This window comes from Drosophila nasuta, chromosome X (assembly GCF_023558535.2).
Source record: "Drosophila nasuta strain 15112-1781.00 chromosome X, ASM2355853v1, whole genome shotgun sequence".
NCBI lineage: Eukaryota > Metazoa > Arthropoda > Insecta > Diptera > Drosophilidae > Drosophila > Drosophila nasuta.
The window spans coordinates 30,705,527-30,722,689 of NC_083459.1; the positions used below are offsets into that span (position 1 = coordinate 30,705,527).

General features: G+C 35.9%; 1 long non-coding RNA gene across 1 annotated transcript; it reads left to right on the plus strand.

The window, feature by feature from the left end:
- Positions 1-10,696: 10,696 nt before the first annotated feature.
- On the plus strand, positions 10,697-11,374 carry LOC132796711 (uncharacterized). The gene is made up of 2 exons (XR_009633581.1): positions 10,697-11,075; positions 11,192-11,374. It is a non-coding gene; the product is annotated as an uncharacterized LOC132796711 (long non-coding RNA).
- Positions 11,375-17,163: the final 5,789 nt, after the last annotated feature.

Here is a 17,163-nt window from a genome sequence, read left to right on the forward strand (position 1 = left end):
TTGAAGTTCTGTTACCCACTCAGGTGGCGACCTTGTTAAATACTTAGTTGCCAAACGCTTGTCAGCTCAAGTTTAAGTTCAAATCATGAAATAAATCTGTTGCCCATTATTTCGAATTTAAATTGACTCGAATTAAAAATATATAAATATTTATTGTTGAAATTTGGTAAAATGCATTTCAAAACAAGTAAGAAAGCCACAGAAAGCTATCAAAACTCGTAACTCTAGCTTTAAAATTACGCTTGTTTTTCAATTTTTTTGATTTGCAGGGGCGGAAGTGGGCGTGGCAAAAATTTTAATCAAACTTGATCTGCGTGCAAACATAACAAATGCTGTCGAAAAAAAATTATAGCTCTATCTCTTATAGTCTCTGAGATCTAGGTGTTCATACGGACAGACGGACAGACGGACCAACGGGCAGACGGACATGGCTATATCGTCTCGGCTGTTGACGCTGATCAACAATATATATATTCTTTATAGGGTCGGAGATGCCTCCTTCTACCAGTTACATACATTTCCTGTCGGCACAAAATTATAATACCCTTCTACCCTATGGGTAGCGGGTATAATATAGTACAATAAATATGCTGCCTATTATTAAGTACTTAGACAGATTACCTTAAATTAATATTACATAAATATTTATTGTGGATACTCGCTAATTATTTGTAATAAAAGGGAAACAGCGCGATATTTTTTTTTCAAATATGTCAAATTAAAATACTAAAATATGTACTATACTGATATAATATTATATTTAAAACATACCAGAGAGTACAAATTATACCGGATTTGGTATATATGTAAATATACTTCCCGATTTTAGTCTTTAGTATATTTTTGTGGTATACTAATTTGGTATAGTACTAAACTTAAAACATATCATAAAGTGCAGAATATACCAGTTTTGGTATGTTGATAAACAAGTTTAAGTTTTCGGTATATCTTAGTATTTATACCCGCTACCCATAGGGTAGAAGGGTATTATAACTTTGTGCCGGCAGGAAATGTATGTAACAGGTAGAAGGAGGCATCTCCGACCCTATAAAGTATATATATTCTTGATCAGCTTTAACAGCCGAGACGATCTAGCCATGTCCGTCTGTCCGTCTGTCCGTCTGTGTGTCTGTGTGTCTGTGTGTCTGTCCGTCCGTCCGTATGAACACCTAGATCTCAGAGACTATAAGAGATAGAGCTATAATTTTTTTTTTCGACAGCATTTGTTATGTTTGCACGCAGATCAAGTTTGTTTCAAATTTTTGCCACGCCCACTTCCGCCCCCGCAAATCAAAAAAAATCGAATAACAAGCGTAATTTTAAAGTTAGAGTTGCGAATTTTGGTATATATAATAATAACTATAGTAGTTATGATTCCTAAAAATTTGGTTGCGATCAGATGAAAATTGTCGAAGTTATTAAAGAAATACTTTTGTATGGGCAAACACGCCTACTTACTAGGGGTCTTAGTTGCTTTAGATGACAATCTGGTATATTGTGCCGTCTATGGTATATTTTGAATGCGGTACTATATCAATATACCAAATATACTATTTGGTATATTTTTAGTATTTTTGCAGTATATTCGGTATATTTTGAGAAAATTATCGCAAAATATATTTCTTTTATTCAAAATGGGTAGCGGGTATCTCACAGTCGAGTGCACTCGACTGTAGCTTTCTTACTTGTTTTTGGTACATTTTAATAATATTCCCTTACTGTTTTGTTTTTATTTCAGTCACAGTCGAGCACACTCGAGTGTAACTTCTTCTTACTTATTTGAAATTAGCTGTGTTTAGGATCCCTCCATTATTCGGGATCTTCAGCCATCTAAAAGTCAACTATTGAAGTATAAAGCTGCAGACACTATTCATGTATTATATGCCCTCTGTTTTCTCTCAAATTTCCTTCATTTTTAGCTTTGCCATTAACTTTTCGTTGATGGCTTCGGTGTTCCCCATAGAATTGACTTTATTACTTTATTTTTTGTTTCTATGATTTCGTTAGTCATGTTGATTTTCACGCCTCGTTGTTGTTGTTACTGTTACTGTTGTTTGCGTTGTGGTTAGTTCATAATTTTGTGAGACGTGGAGAGATCTAATTTTAGTACACAATAATTTCGCTTGTCGCTTTTCCTAATCCTTAATGACTTTCGTCAAGTTGTCACAAGGCTCAAATGTCATAATAGATTTCTTCACGCATTTCCCGTTTTTGTTTACCCGCCTGGCTAAAGTCCCCCGTGACTTTCTCTCTCTCTCGCTTTGGGCACGCTTTCAGTCTATATCCTACGGCTGTAACGTACTAATGCCTATTTGTATACCCGCTACCCATAGGGTAGAAGGGTATTATAACTTTGTGCCGGCAGGAAATGTATTTAACAGGTAGAAGTAAGCATCTCCGACCCTATAAAGTATATATATTCTTGATCAGCGTCAACAGCCGAGACGATCTAGCCAAGTCCGTATGTCCGCCTGTCCGTCCGTCCGTATGAAACACTGGATCTCAAAGACTATAAGAGATAGATCTATAATTTTTTTTCGGCAGCATTTGTTATGTTTGCACGCAGATCAAGTTTGTTTCAAATTTTTGCCACGCCCACTTCCGCTTCCGCAAATCAAAAAAATCTAATAACAAGCCTAATTTTAAAGCTAGAGTTGCGAATTTTGGTATATACAGTAATAACTGTAGTAGTTATGATTCCTGCGGTATTATATCGATATACCATGTATACCATTTGGTATATTTTTAGTATTTGTGTAGTATATTTGGTATATTTATATTGTTTTTATTCAAAATGGGTAGCGGGTATCTCACAGTCAAGTACACTCGACTGTAGCTTTCTTACTTGTTTTTTTTTTGCTTTTTGGCTGGTCAACCTCATCGCCATAGGCCAACACAATTCCTCCTCTGTTCTTCGTCACTGCGGACACGGAAATTCCTCACTGAAAATGCGTAGAGCTCGTTGATTTTGTTTGCTGATACGGCAACGCGTTCGCCAATGAATTGACTGGCTACAAATCACTGAGCTGTGTTTGCTTTTCGTATTCGTAAAATCATGTCGAACAAAGAAGCAGCAAATTCCCAGTCAGCTAATTACAGCGAAATCATTTAATGGCCATCTCACATACATAACTCGAATGCGTCAAGTCAATATCGAAAATTTATATTTCGAATAGAAATTTACTATTCAAGCTTTAGAAATTCCTTCCAAACAAAAAATCCTAGCTATGAAAATATTTAAGCAATTATTGAAATTTCTTTAATAAATTTGTAACAAATAAATTATTAAGTATTTCTTTAAAAGTGACAAAAATGTTTCTAAGTTTAATGCAATAACTAATATTTTTAAATTTGAAAATAAATAAAAAGTGGCGCTTCAAAAACTCAGATCAACAGTTCTGTTAATTCGAATAAAAACGTTAATAATTAAAGCTAATTAAAATGCATAAATAAATATTTACTCATTTCAAGTTACTTAAAAAGTAGATCTTAAATACAGAAATTGCAGATGGAAGTGAAAAAGAAGTCAAACTAAATGTAAAATTTGTAGATATTAATATATAATATATGAGCTTGGTCTATATACCTCGCTCTGGAGCATTGGTTACAGGGTATGTAAGTACTAGATTGGTTAACTGTTAAGTGATATTGAAAGCCGATTTGATCAATCAGCTGAATTGCATTATAAATGATTTACCAATTCATCAGTCTTGCGGCGAAAGTGCAAACTCTATTTCTCTTCCTCTCTCTCTTTCTCTCGCTCTCTCTGTCTGTCTCTGGGAAGTTCACTCTCGCTGCCGTAATCTAAGTACTTCCTCAATTCGAGTTGCTTGAGTAAAGTTGCAGTAAAAAGCAAAAAGAATTAAAAAAATAAAGAAATGAAAGAAAGTCGCGAGAAAGCGCACAAAATAACTGCAAATGCACAGAGTGAAGTAGTGAAAGAAGTAATAAAATTATTTTTGCCGAAAAGCAAAGCTAAAGGAAATTCCCAAGCAAATGCTATAAAGCCTCAGTCGCAGTCGCAGTTTCAGTTCCGCGCTAGATAAAGTTTTAAATGCTGCTCGATGGTCAGCATAGAGAGAGAGAGAGAGAGAGAGAGAGAGAAAGAGTGGAGAAACTGAGAAGAGATTGAAACTAAGGCACAACTAAGAAACTACAACCCCAAAAGACAGACAGCAAGCAACTTAAAACTAACATAAAAAGCCAAAAATCTTTGGCGCACTTCACGACGACTTTTGCCCAGATAAAGTTTACGCTCGATTTTGCCTCCAGGCCAGAGGTCATCGCTGTGTCCTCCTGTGTGCCTGTGGCCCCCAAGGTTCTTTCTCTCTCCCTCTCTCTCTCTTATCTGCTCCAGCTCCCAAGCATTACGCACACTTGATACTCATTGATTTTTCGCGAGTCGAGTCGAGAAATTGTCTCGCGGCCCACGCGAAATGCGTCGAAAGTTGTAATTAAAACCTTGCAACCAACAAGCCAAACAAAAAATATAAAAAAATAAAAATAGAATGAAAGCAACCCCAGCACAGTTCTCAACCACATCCTACGAAACTCTGATTACTCCTCTGAAATCGAACAAAACGGGAGTTTGATGGAATTTATGAGCTTCATAATAGCACATAATAAAATATACTAGCAGGAAAATTGATAGCTTACAATATGTTCATTATTTTGCTAACAAATGAAATAGAACATTTTTCTTAATATGCAAACAGTACGGTATGAATTTTTAAATATACCAAATTATTATACCGCAAAAATACTAAGACGTGTTAAATTTGGTATAGTCAAAATATACCAACTTCGTATGCTGCAAACAGTACTAAAATATACCAAAAGTTGTTATATTTGGTATATTCATAATAAACCATAGTATGCTAAATATACCAAATTGATATACCACAAAAATACTAACACGTGTTAAAATTGGTAGAGTCAAAATATACCCACTTCGTATGCTGCAAACAGTACTAAAATATACCAAATGTTATATTTGGTATATTCATAATAAACCATAGTATGCTAAATATACCAAATTAATCTACCGTAAAAATACTAACACGTGTTTAATTTGATATAGTCAAAATATACCAACTTCGTATGCTGCAAATAGTACTAAAATATACCAAAAGTTACATTTGGTATATTCATAATAAACCATAGTATGCTAAATATACCAAATTAATCTACCGTAAAAATACTAACACGTGTTTAATTTGATATAGTCAAAATATACCCACTTCGTATGCTGCAAACAGTACTAAAATTTACCAAATGTTATATTTGGTATATTCATAATAAACCATAGTATGCTAAATATACCAGATTGTCATTCAACAGCAACTAAGACCTCTAGCAAGAAGGCTTTTTTTCAAATCTCCTACATCTAATAGATCATTTCTTTCAATTGTATTTGTTTAAATAATAAAACATAATATATTCTTCAGCTATATTGATTTCGATTTAATTTGAATATTCTCGAAATTGATTAATTTAGGATTTAGTTTTGAACACGATGTTCGTTTAATGCATTTATTTAAAGCATTACTTAAGAAAAATCTACAATAAGATAATTTTTTTGCTAATCAAAATAATTAAACATTTTTTTTAATTATTCAGATTCCAGCATATTTAAATGTCGTTCATCTTTCAGGCTTTTCACATCGTTTCTTGCGAGAGTTGCCGTCGTCACCAGCACAAAACCAATTGAGGTACGAAAATTGCAAACTTTGTCTACGCCAACGCCAAAGCCCTGCGGAAATATTGATTCTAGTCTAGCTGCCACTCTCTTCTCTCTTCAATTCCCAACCCCTTTGCCAGTTTCATTCATGTTGCTATCTCGCAACTTCCGTCCGTCCGTCTGTCTGTCCGTCTGTCCGTCGGTCTGTCTGTCCGTCTGTCTGTCTGTCCGAAAGTCATGCGAAGCGAGGTGTTGAAAAGCGTTCAGGAGGGAGAGCAAGAAGAATGTTACTAAAGTTTTGCATTTTTCGCCAGACTTCTTTACAGTTTTTCACTTGGAGTGTGTGTCATGCTAATTATAAATCGAAACTTCCGGCGACACTTTGTCAACTACGAAAAAACTTGTACCTCCCTCTCTTTGACTCGCTCTCGCACTTTTTGACACTTTCAGCGATTTTGTCTTCAGTTTCGCAATGTGTTGCTGCAACTAAATTCAATTCACGCCGAACCCAATTTAATACATATTTAAATTGCTCAACAACGAAAATTCTTCACATGTTGAAGAACAATTGCAGCATGAAATTGGGAATTAGTATAACTGAAAATAATAGGATAAACTATTGGATATGCATCTGACACCCCTACTAGAGTTCATCTGGGCACACTGTCAATAAGTATCGATACTTAGATACACTCCTATCATCATCAATAAAAACTCTGAATTCATTAAAGTAAATCATAAACATTACATACTAAATTGAGGAGTGGTAAAAATACTTTAGGATTTTTCTACGTTGCCAATAATTGCAGAATTAGAAAAGGGAACCTTTCCTTTTGCTATGACATTTTGCTATTAATATTTGCATACAAATTCCTAACAATTTACCATAAATTAAATAGATTTCTTATACTTAAACTCTATAAAGATTAACACAAATGGAAATTGGCATAAAATTACAGCCTTAATTTGCGTCATAATTGCTAGTTAAATTATCTGTAACTATAGATCAGAGTCAATCTGTCATTTGCCCATGGAATTCCCCGATGAATTTCCCCCCCACATCAATCTACAGCACTCTTTGACATTGATTGCTTTTAGTCAAACAGCGGTTATTCACCTTCATCGAATTTGCTGAACCACAATGAGGGAGAAAGCGAACACGCTGCATTTTCACTGGATTTTTGATGTCATGAGTCAGTGTCAGTTTTCATGATTTTAAAATATTTCATTAATCGAATTAATTATGCATTTTGCGGTCAGATGGTCGCTTGTAATCATGCCAAAAGCCCAATGAATCACTAAAGAATATGAAGCTTACATTGATTAAACAAAAACTGGGGCAAACAGTTGCAATTAAAGTAAAGAGAAGTATTTCTCAAGTTATCATAGCTGGAAAAAAATAACGATTTTATATATATATGCTAAATAGATAATTCTGTATTTTCTTTATATACATATACTATAATATAAAATGATTCAAAAAGAATTGAATTTTGATGTAACTTTAATGCAAACACTATTGCTTTTGATTTTGAAAATAAAGTGGCGCTTAAGTGCAATACACGATTTATGCATGCATTCTAGATATTTCTATATTTTCTATATCTTTCACTCTGCGAATATAGTGAGAGAGTTTTATTTAATTTGTGCTGCAAGCTGTGGCTAAATTGCCGCATTGCAATGTGGCACAATGTCTGGGGTCCTTTGGCACCATTTTGTGGCCGCTTTATGGCCAGACAGGCGGCCGCAAGGATGCGCATCCTGATCCCCTAGGTAAGAAGATTGCGCGACCTTTAAATCCAGCCCAGGACCAGGACCAAGTCCACGCTTTCAACAATGTTGTCGTTTGCCATCTTTCGTGCAGGAATTTGCTTTTAATTTTTTAATGACACATTCACGTAACAGCGACAAGGATAGCGATAAACAGGTGGATAGAGAAAGAGAGGGAGAGTGTGGTACTCAAATGCCCGAGGCGAACGCAAGTTTCGTCTTGATTTGTGGCCAAGCGACAGTAAGCTGAATGGCTGAAGACAAGTACAGAGTGTGCAGAGAGAGACAGACAGAGCGAGAGAGTGAGCCAGAGTGTGTGTAAGAGAAACAGGGATAGCTGTTGCTGTCTAATTTCTATAAGTGGCAAAGCGGAAACAGAGATGGCGACAAAGTCGGAGACGGAGACGGAGACAAAGATGCGCGTCAAGTTGCCCGACGGGGAATTCATAATGGAGCGATTTTCAGGTGTTAATCAATTAGGCAATGCTGACAGCAACAGCAACTGCTGCCTCTCTTCTCTCTTCCCACCTTCTAACCACCCACACACATTTCTTGCACTCAGAAAGTGGCTCAGTGAAATCGCTGCCAGGATGCGGCATCGCTATTAACTTGGCCATCGAGGCGTGTCGTTGATTAAAATATTTAAACGCACGCCATTGGCATGCTTAAGTTGTCAGCCAGAATAACTTGTCCAGCAGCAGGACAACCGAAGAAGAAGAACAGAAGAGCTGAAACAGAAGACTGAACACAAACCCTTAAAGAAAACTCCCAAGGGTCTCATACATTGACCATAAAGAAAGGAGTAACTGTGTGTGTATGTGTGTGTGTGTATGCATGTGTGAATGGCAGATAAGCAAAGAAAACACTTTTAATAAAAGTTTTGACATGAGAACACAACGCAAGGCGCCGCACAGTGTCACCAAAGTTGAGCTTAAGCCATCGATTAGCTTGCAAAAGCGACTATACACAATTCTCGCTTAGCAGTCACTCATTATTTTTGTATTCTTCAAATATTTTAGGCACTCATAAAAGAAAGACTTAAAATCATTAATATTGGGTTGCTTTATAAACCAGATAGAAGAATTTCTCGCTTAACAGTCACACATCATTTTTGTATTCTTCAAATATTTTAAGCACTCATAAAAGAAAGACTAACTATTGTGTTGCTTTTTAAACTAGTTAAAAGAATTTCTCGCTTAACGGCCACTCATCATTTTTGTATTCTTAAAATATTTTATACACCTTAAACACTTTAGACTTAAAATCATTAATATTGGGTTGCTTTATAAACCAGATAGAATAATTTCTCGCTTAACGGCCACTCATCATTTTTAATAATTTCAATATTTAAAGTACCCATCAAAAAAGTTTTGAAAGCATATACATTACATAGCTTTTTAAGCCAACGATTAACTTGAATAAGCAGCTAGAAGCATTTCTCGCTTAACCGCCACTCATTATTTTGAACAAAAATGTGCTTAGCGGCATATTTTCAGCACTCAGAGAAACGATTTTAAAATTTATTGGGTATGCCAACAAATGTGTTGTATTGCTTTTGAGGCCGTTAAGCAAGATATATGATAGCATACAAAAATGAAGTTCAATTCTATTGAAACTTTAATAGAAATAAGAATTTTCAGTTCCGTAAATGTGCAACAGCAGAAGAAAAATCTTGAATAAGTGTGCTTACCTTAAATGTTGATGAATTGCACTTAAGTGCAGCTGGCATCTGCTGAAAAGAGCAATAAACAATATATATTATATTCAATCAAACGTTTTTGAACGTGAATTTAATAATGTAACTAAATAAATAATATTTTAATAATAATTATATACATCATTACTTTTCAAATATAAATATGTAGAGGTTAAGGGAAAACCACAAAAAGCTGCAATGAAAAACAGCTTAAGACAGTCGACAGTCGACAGTTTGGTGTAACTATTTGCATTTATTTTTCATTTATTTTCGAGCCAGTGTGCACATTGTGCTTGGCATTGCGATGCTGTTGTTGTTGTTGCTGTTGCTGACATCGTTCTTGTTGCCTTTTGACCCCACAAACTATGCGAAAGTGAAAACTATCGAAAGGCCAACGAGGTTTGCCGAAGCCAAAGTGCGTCCTCCGCACACACACACACACACACATGCTGTAAGTGTGTGTGTGTGCGTGTGTGTGTGTTTGCCCCCTTTGACAATGCCAATTGGTGGCAACGGTTGCCGGTTGTCCTTTTTACAATTTTATTGCTTGTTTACGAGCTGCTTTTCGAGTTTACTTCACTTTGCCTGCCACGCTCCTTTTTCTCTTTTCTCTTTTTTTTTTGCTGTTCTGTTTTGCTGTTTCTGTTTGGTTGGTTTACTTTACCAGCGCTCTTTATCACTCCCAATATCAAGAGCAACAACAGCAACAACATCAACTATAGAAACTAGAGTGGTTTAGTGGCCATTGTTGTTGGCTGCTGGCTGCTGTTCTTGTTCTGCGGTTAAATTGTGGTTATGCCCAGTTGTGTGTGTTGTTGTTGCTCTTGCTCTTGCTGTTGCTCTTTTCCGCAAACATCAAAAACTTTTACGAGCATATAATCGAAAAAGTTTCACCCTCCCACACACTCACACATACACACACACATATGTAGAAACTTGAGGTTCGTGTTGACATCAAGCGATTGATGCTTCTTTCCATCAATCGCGCCTCACAATCTGTTCAACGCGTAGTTTTCAAAATGTGTTTCACGTAATTAACACGACGAAAAATTCCCATTCTCAATTGTTATGCATTTTCAGCAATGACAATGTCTTTGTTTAGTTCCTCCCTCCTCCCTTCACAACAAAAAAAAGGGGTCAAAGGCATTAGATGGGGGAATTCGACTTTCGTTGTGTGTGTGTGTTTTTTGGGTTTGGGTTTCGGGGATTCGGGGTTTTGTGGCGAAATCCCAATCCCAATCCCAACACACAATGAATGCCCTGATTGGCATATATACAAATGTTGCCCATTGTTCCACTTTGTTGTGGCTCAATTACATGATTGAAATACCCATTGGGTCTGCTTTCTGAATATGTAACATATAATAATACGCTCTCTTAGTACAAATATTACACACACAAAACTGAGATGCCAAAGTTCAGATACCAGAATATCGTTGTAATTTTAGCTACTCGCGCAACAAATTTATCGAAATTCATTGTTCAATTTTTGTTTTGGGTTATAGATTTGTATTGCTGATACTGATATTTGCGTCAAAATATTCTATAAACAAAAAGTCTTTTGACTGCTTTAATTATTTGTGACTAAAACTGAATTTATGAATTATGTTCAATATGATTTCAATATTACGCAGCACAGTTTCCAATTTAAGAAATCATTCATAAACATAATATAAATAATAGAGTGCGAGTGCGAGGGAGAGGGAGAGAAACCGCAGCAAGCAACCGCAGTGTAACATTTTCCACACCCACATTGACTGTTTATGATGATTAAGTTAATATGATAAGAGAGCTAAGTAATTTGCTGCTAATTAAGTCAAGTGGCTCTCAAATGCTGACATCAAGAAAGGGAAACGTGAAACAACAACGAGCACGAGCGAGAGAGAGAGAGAGAGAGAGACAGAGACAGAGACAGACAGAAAGTCGTGTGTGAGTTGTGAAGTTCAGAAACATGGCTTTTGCATTTTTCAGTGCACTCGAATTATGGATTTGCAAATGCCAAAGAATAACTGGCAAACATCCTTTTAACTTAATATTTATTGCAGTTGACTGCATGTTATACCAGGCACAAGAACAAACAGCGTAACAAATAAAGCCAAGCGAAACAATGAAATTAACTAAACACCGATGTCAACGAATGTGCTAATACACTACAAATGTATACAAACATGTTGGATATTTATAGCATTAATTGAATTGTTAAATATATGAAGTTTTAATATATACAACCATATCTCACTTAGCGGCCACAACTGGAATGAAAACTAGGCAGCTAAGCGAAAGTAAAACAATAGAATTTTCCTTCCAACATTTAATTTTTACTTTCGTTAATTGAATTGATAAATATATGAAGTTTTAATATCTAAAACCATATCTGACTTAGCGGCCACAACTGGGTAATGAAGGCTAGGCAGCTAAGCGAAAGTAAAACAGTAGAATTTTCCTTCCAACATTTAATTTTTACTTTCGTTAATTGAATTGTTAAATATATGAAGTTTTAATATATACAACCATATCTCACTTAGCGGCCACAGCTGGGTAATGAAGACTAGGCAGCTAAGCGAAAGTAAAACAATAGAATTTCCCCTCCAACATTTAATTTTTACTTTTGTTTTTCTTTTATGTTGGCCAGTAAGCGAGTAAACAACAAAAATATGGTACTAAGTGAACAAAATAGAAATATGAAATATCTACAACTACACTGCACTTAACAGCCACAACTCGAGAAAAGTAAAAAAAAAATAGAATTTACCTTTTAAACATTCTAAACTTTTTTTTATTTTGTGACCGTTAAACGAGATAAATATGTCACTAAATTAACTTAACGGTTTTTTAACTTTTTCTTTTTGTGACCGCTAAAAGAGATAGCTTAACGCTCTCAAACCGAAGAAAACAATATAATTTCTTTAATATGCCACTAAATGAATTGCTCACAGTGTGGCAGCTAAGCTAAAATTAAATATTGCTGCTGGCTACGTCGCACAATTATTATAATTCATTTGCTATTTATAGGACACTCTTTAACTTACAGTGAACTCAGGATATATTAAATTGAATTGAATTGATGCAAATGAAATATTCGATATATTTAGTGTTCACTGTAGCATGACTCTACTGTACAATTAGCTTAGCTTGTTGTTCACGCTGAGTCATGTTGCAAGTTTCATGCGGTAGCTGCGATGTTCTATTTGTAGCAAGGATATTAGAGATAGTATATTATAGAATAGAATACAATATATCCAAATGCATATGCATGCGACTGTCTGTCGAGTTCGGTGAGTGTGCGTATGTGTGTGTGTGTGTGTATGACTGTGTATGTGTTGCCAACAGAAATGACAAATGACTTTTGCTTTTGCTGTTGCTGCCGTTTGCTGCCATTGCTGCTTCAAGTTAAGTTAAACCAACAAGAAAGTTAAGCACTGACAATGAGATTTATGAGAGAACCCCAAAACCCCCACACACACACACACACCTACAACACACATACACACACACACACACATGTGCTGGCTGGCTGCACGTATGTTGATGTGCATTAAAGCATGACTAACCTAATTCAATTGTGCTGCAGGATATGCGCCAACGTCCTGAATATCCCCGCCTGTCCGCCTGTCCGTCCGTCTGTCCGTCCGCCTGTCTGCCTGTCTCTTAGTCTCTTCCACTGCCACTCCCACTGCCACTCCCACTTCTTTCTTCTCTCTTTTCACCTCGTTTAAGTAATGGCCATTGTGACTGTGTGCTTCTGGCATCGCCCGCAGCTGTCCACGAACGCGTTTGTCACATTAACCCTGAATGACCCAACGCCAACAATAACAACAATGTGTCCTTGCCCTAAGGTCAGGCAAGGATTCTTCTAGTCTTATACGATACTATATACGATTGCAAATTTCATACGATTGTCGTCTCATTGTTTTGTTGATTTTGCAAAATAGAATATTACTAAAATTGATTTAGTTACCCTTTTTAGACTAGACTTATTTTGTATTTAAATATTATCTAATTATTTGAAATTTTCCTACAAAATTTTGACAAACTCACTAAATTATGTTATAGAGAGTCTACTATTGATAGCGTCTACTATCGGTAGCAACCACCAATAGTATTGATGGAGTTATCGATTGTTTGTCCGCATATATTGTATAGTGTATAAACTGTCAATGGTTTTAATGTTTTTAACTCCAACCAAACAAATATAGCATAAAGTAGTGCATGTTACTGAAAAAAAAAAAAACATTGCTGATTTAAGGAATATAAAAAAAGAATAGTATTAATGATTCGATTAGAATATTTCGATAGTCTTCCAAAAGTTGTGACATTTTCAAAACTGAGTTCCAACTTTATAATCCAGTTCAAAACTTTATAATTAGTAATCTACAATTGTAATTTAATGAAGAATAATATTTGAAAATGTTGTAACTTTAATTTATCTACAGTTCGTTTACTATACAAACTCTTTGACACACTTTCAACTGTGGCGTTTTTATTTTTTTCAATTATGTGACGCCACCTGCAGTAAGAAAAGGAGGCAGAAAGATAGATAGAGAGAGAGAGTGAGAACACTGATGTTGCCATAGCTGATAAAAGGACTGAAAAGCGAGTGTGATAACAAAGCAACAACAAATAGATTTCAATTTGATTGATAAATACGGCGCACAGTCTGTGTGTGAATGTGTGTGTGTGTGTGATATTGCAATCGCAGTAAGGGACAACAGGAATTACAAGACAAGGCAACAAAAACCATCAACGACATCGTCAAAAGAAATATACAAAAAAAGGAAGAATAAAAAAAACTGTTATAAAAGTGTGGCATGTTAGAAGCGGCAAACAGAGGAAAGAGAGGAGAGGGGAGAGAGAAGAGCGTGGTTGCATGCTATCTGATACGCCAGCCCATGCTTTAGTTCATCCTCAGCATCGGCATCAGCATCGCACCATCACAATCACAATCACAATAAGTGGCTGTTACATTTCACACCATCGATGGCGGAGTTTCGAATGGTCCAAGGGACCGAAAAATCGAGGATATAACAACCCAACCCAAGCCAACCAAAGTGCCATTCGAAGTTCTCGTTGAACCCGAAACTAAACCCAAACCTGGACAAGCCGCAGAAATAGTTGAGCTGTTGCGGCTACAGTATTCTTTTTTTTCCCTCTTTTTCTTTTTTTTTTTTTGGGTCTGTAAAACTATGGTTACTAGTTTAACCATCAGCATTTCATTATTGTTGTTGTTGTTGTTGTTGTGTAACTCTGTGTCAGCTGCTTGAAAGCTGAAGCATAAAAGGAAAATCACAGAATTTCACAGAAGATGTTTATCATTTTCACTTCGGCACAAAACTTTTTTCAACGTCCCTTCGTCCGTCGTCCGTCTTCGTATCTATCCTTCTCTTCCCATTCCAAGCAAATATTTTCTGCATACAGATTTCGCAAGTAGATAAAGTGCTAACAAAAATCATCAAAAAAAAACCGAAAAAAAATAAGCAACTGGCCAAGTCAAAGCAAAAGCACCCAAAGGACATAATCGCCAATGGCCCAAGAAGAGCTGAAAGCGGAAAACGCAAAAGGAGAAAATTTTGGGGTGCGCACAAAAAAAAAAAAAATAAAAAACAGAAACTGTTGCAATGTCCAAATCGGAAATAACGGAAAAAGTGGCAGTTAAAATTGTGCTGGGAATAAATCTATCATATAATGTAATATTACAGCGTAATACCATTGATAAACAAGTAAGAAAGTTACAGTCGAGTGTGCTCGACTGTGAGATACCTGCTACCCATTTTGAATAAAGGCAAAAAATACTAAAAAAAAAAATACTAAAAATATACCAAATGATATGTTTGGTATATCGATATAGTACACCATTCAAAATATACCATAGACGGCACAATATACCAGATTGTCAGCCAAAGCAACTAAGACCCCTAGTAAGTAGGCGTTTTTGCCCATACAAAAGTATTTCTTTAATAACTTCCATAATTTCTATTTCTGATCGCAACCAAATTTTCATAACTACTACAGTAATTATTGTATATACTAAAATTCGCAACTCTAGCTTTAAAATTAGGCTTGTTATTCGATTTTTTTGATTTGCAGGGGCGGAAGGGGCGTGGCAAAAATTTGAAACAAACTTGATCTGCGTGCAAACATAACAAATGCTGTCGAAAAAAAATTGTAGCTCTATCTCTTATAGTCTCTGAGATCTAGGTGTTCATACGGACGGACGGACAGACGGACAGACGAACATTGCTGAATCGTCTCGGCTGTTGACGCTGATCAAGAATATATATACTTTATAGGGTCGGAGATGCCTCTTTCTACCTGTTACATACATTTCCTGTCGGCACAAAGTTATAATACCCTTCTTCCCTATGGGTAGCGGATATAAAAATACACAGCATTGCAGCAAAGAAAGAGAAACAGCGAGAGAGAAAAGAGAAAAATTTGGAGAATTGCCATCACGTGGCAAGCAAAGAAATTGTGCGGAGTTTCAGTTAAATGAAGTCGATTATTTGCTTGCCGCTGGGAATGTTTCAAATGTGATTGGCCAAAAATCACTGCAAGCGAAGGGCTGAGTGCCGTTATGGAAAAAGTAGTTGCTGCCAGTTTGATGTTGAGTGTGGAAAACTCATAAATAATTAATATACTATAAATGATCGTAGTTTTGTAACTAAGAAGTATAAAATGTGTACTTATATAGATTGCATATTTAAAGTCTTTCAAGGCAAACGTTTTCTTTGTCTCTCTCTCTCTCTTCAGCTCTTTATGGCAATTCGATGCGTATACGTAATTTACGTCAGACGCTACAACGTCTCGTATAATTATATTCATTTTTTCAATTGAGCAAATTAATTAAATTTTGAAATACTTATTGATTCGAGAGCAGCAAAAACAGCAAAAAAAGCAAATAATGTAAAGGCAAGAGAAGTTGGAAAATGAGAAGGACTCGCTATTTTTTGTAAATATAATAACTTTGCTGTCAATCTGATATATTTTACACTCTATTTGGTATATTCTGAATGTAGTACAATATCAATACACCATTGTATTTCGTATATTTTTAGTATTTTTGCGGTATATAACATGCATATGTGTATTTGACGTAATATAAAATGAATACCTCTCTGTATGGCATTTTTTTTTTCAACAAAACAATCTAGTATATTTTGCACTCTGTGGTATATTCAGAGTGTATCAATATGACAAATATAGCCTTTGTTATTTTATGTAGTATTTTTGCAGTATATTTCAGCAATAATAACACATTATTTTTATTAATTTCTATTATTATTGTCTTTTTCCCTTTACTCATTAGCAATGTTATCATATTTTATTTGCTGACTATTTATGCGTTATATCATTTGATTTGCTGACTTCCATGTCCAGCATGTCCACTCCATGACCATCGTCGTGTCCACATCTCAGAACATCTTTTGCTCTCCGTTGGTTGGTTGGACAGGTTTTTCATTTGATTTTCCAAGCTGGCGCTTTCAGTTTTCATTTCTTTGTCAAACACGTTACGCAAATATTGGCACAGCTCCCACGGCGACGGCCAGGCAAACATTTGGCGCTGTTACCGTTACCATTACCGTTATATGGACATACACATACACCGTTATAGCCGCAAATGTAACGTGCCAGCGTTAACAGCAACAGCAACAGCAACGTCCTGTTCACAGCTTTTGCCTCAGTCCGAAAACCATTTTGCCATTGCTCTTTAGTCTCTGGACCTCCGAATGTCGTTCTCTGTGTTGGGCGTGTGTTTCGAAAGGGTATCAGCAAGTGGGTGTGTCATCAACGTTTCATGTTTAGATAAGACCCGATAGACTATATCAACTATGTGTGTGTGTGTGTGTGTGTGTGTGTGTGTGTGTGTGTGTGTGTGTGTGTGTGTGTAATGTCAGTTATACTTGTATTTAGTTAGTTCGCCAGTTGGTTAGTTGATTAGTCGAGACTAAGGCGACAGCATTAAAGACTGGAGAGAGGTAGAGCCAGGGACGAACAGAGAGAAAGAAAATGTAGCTGACAT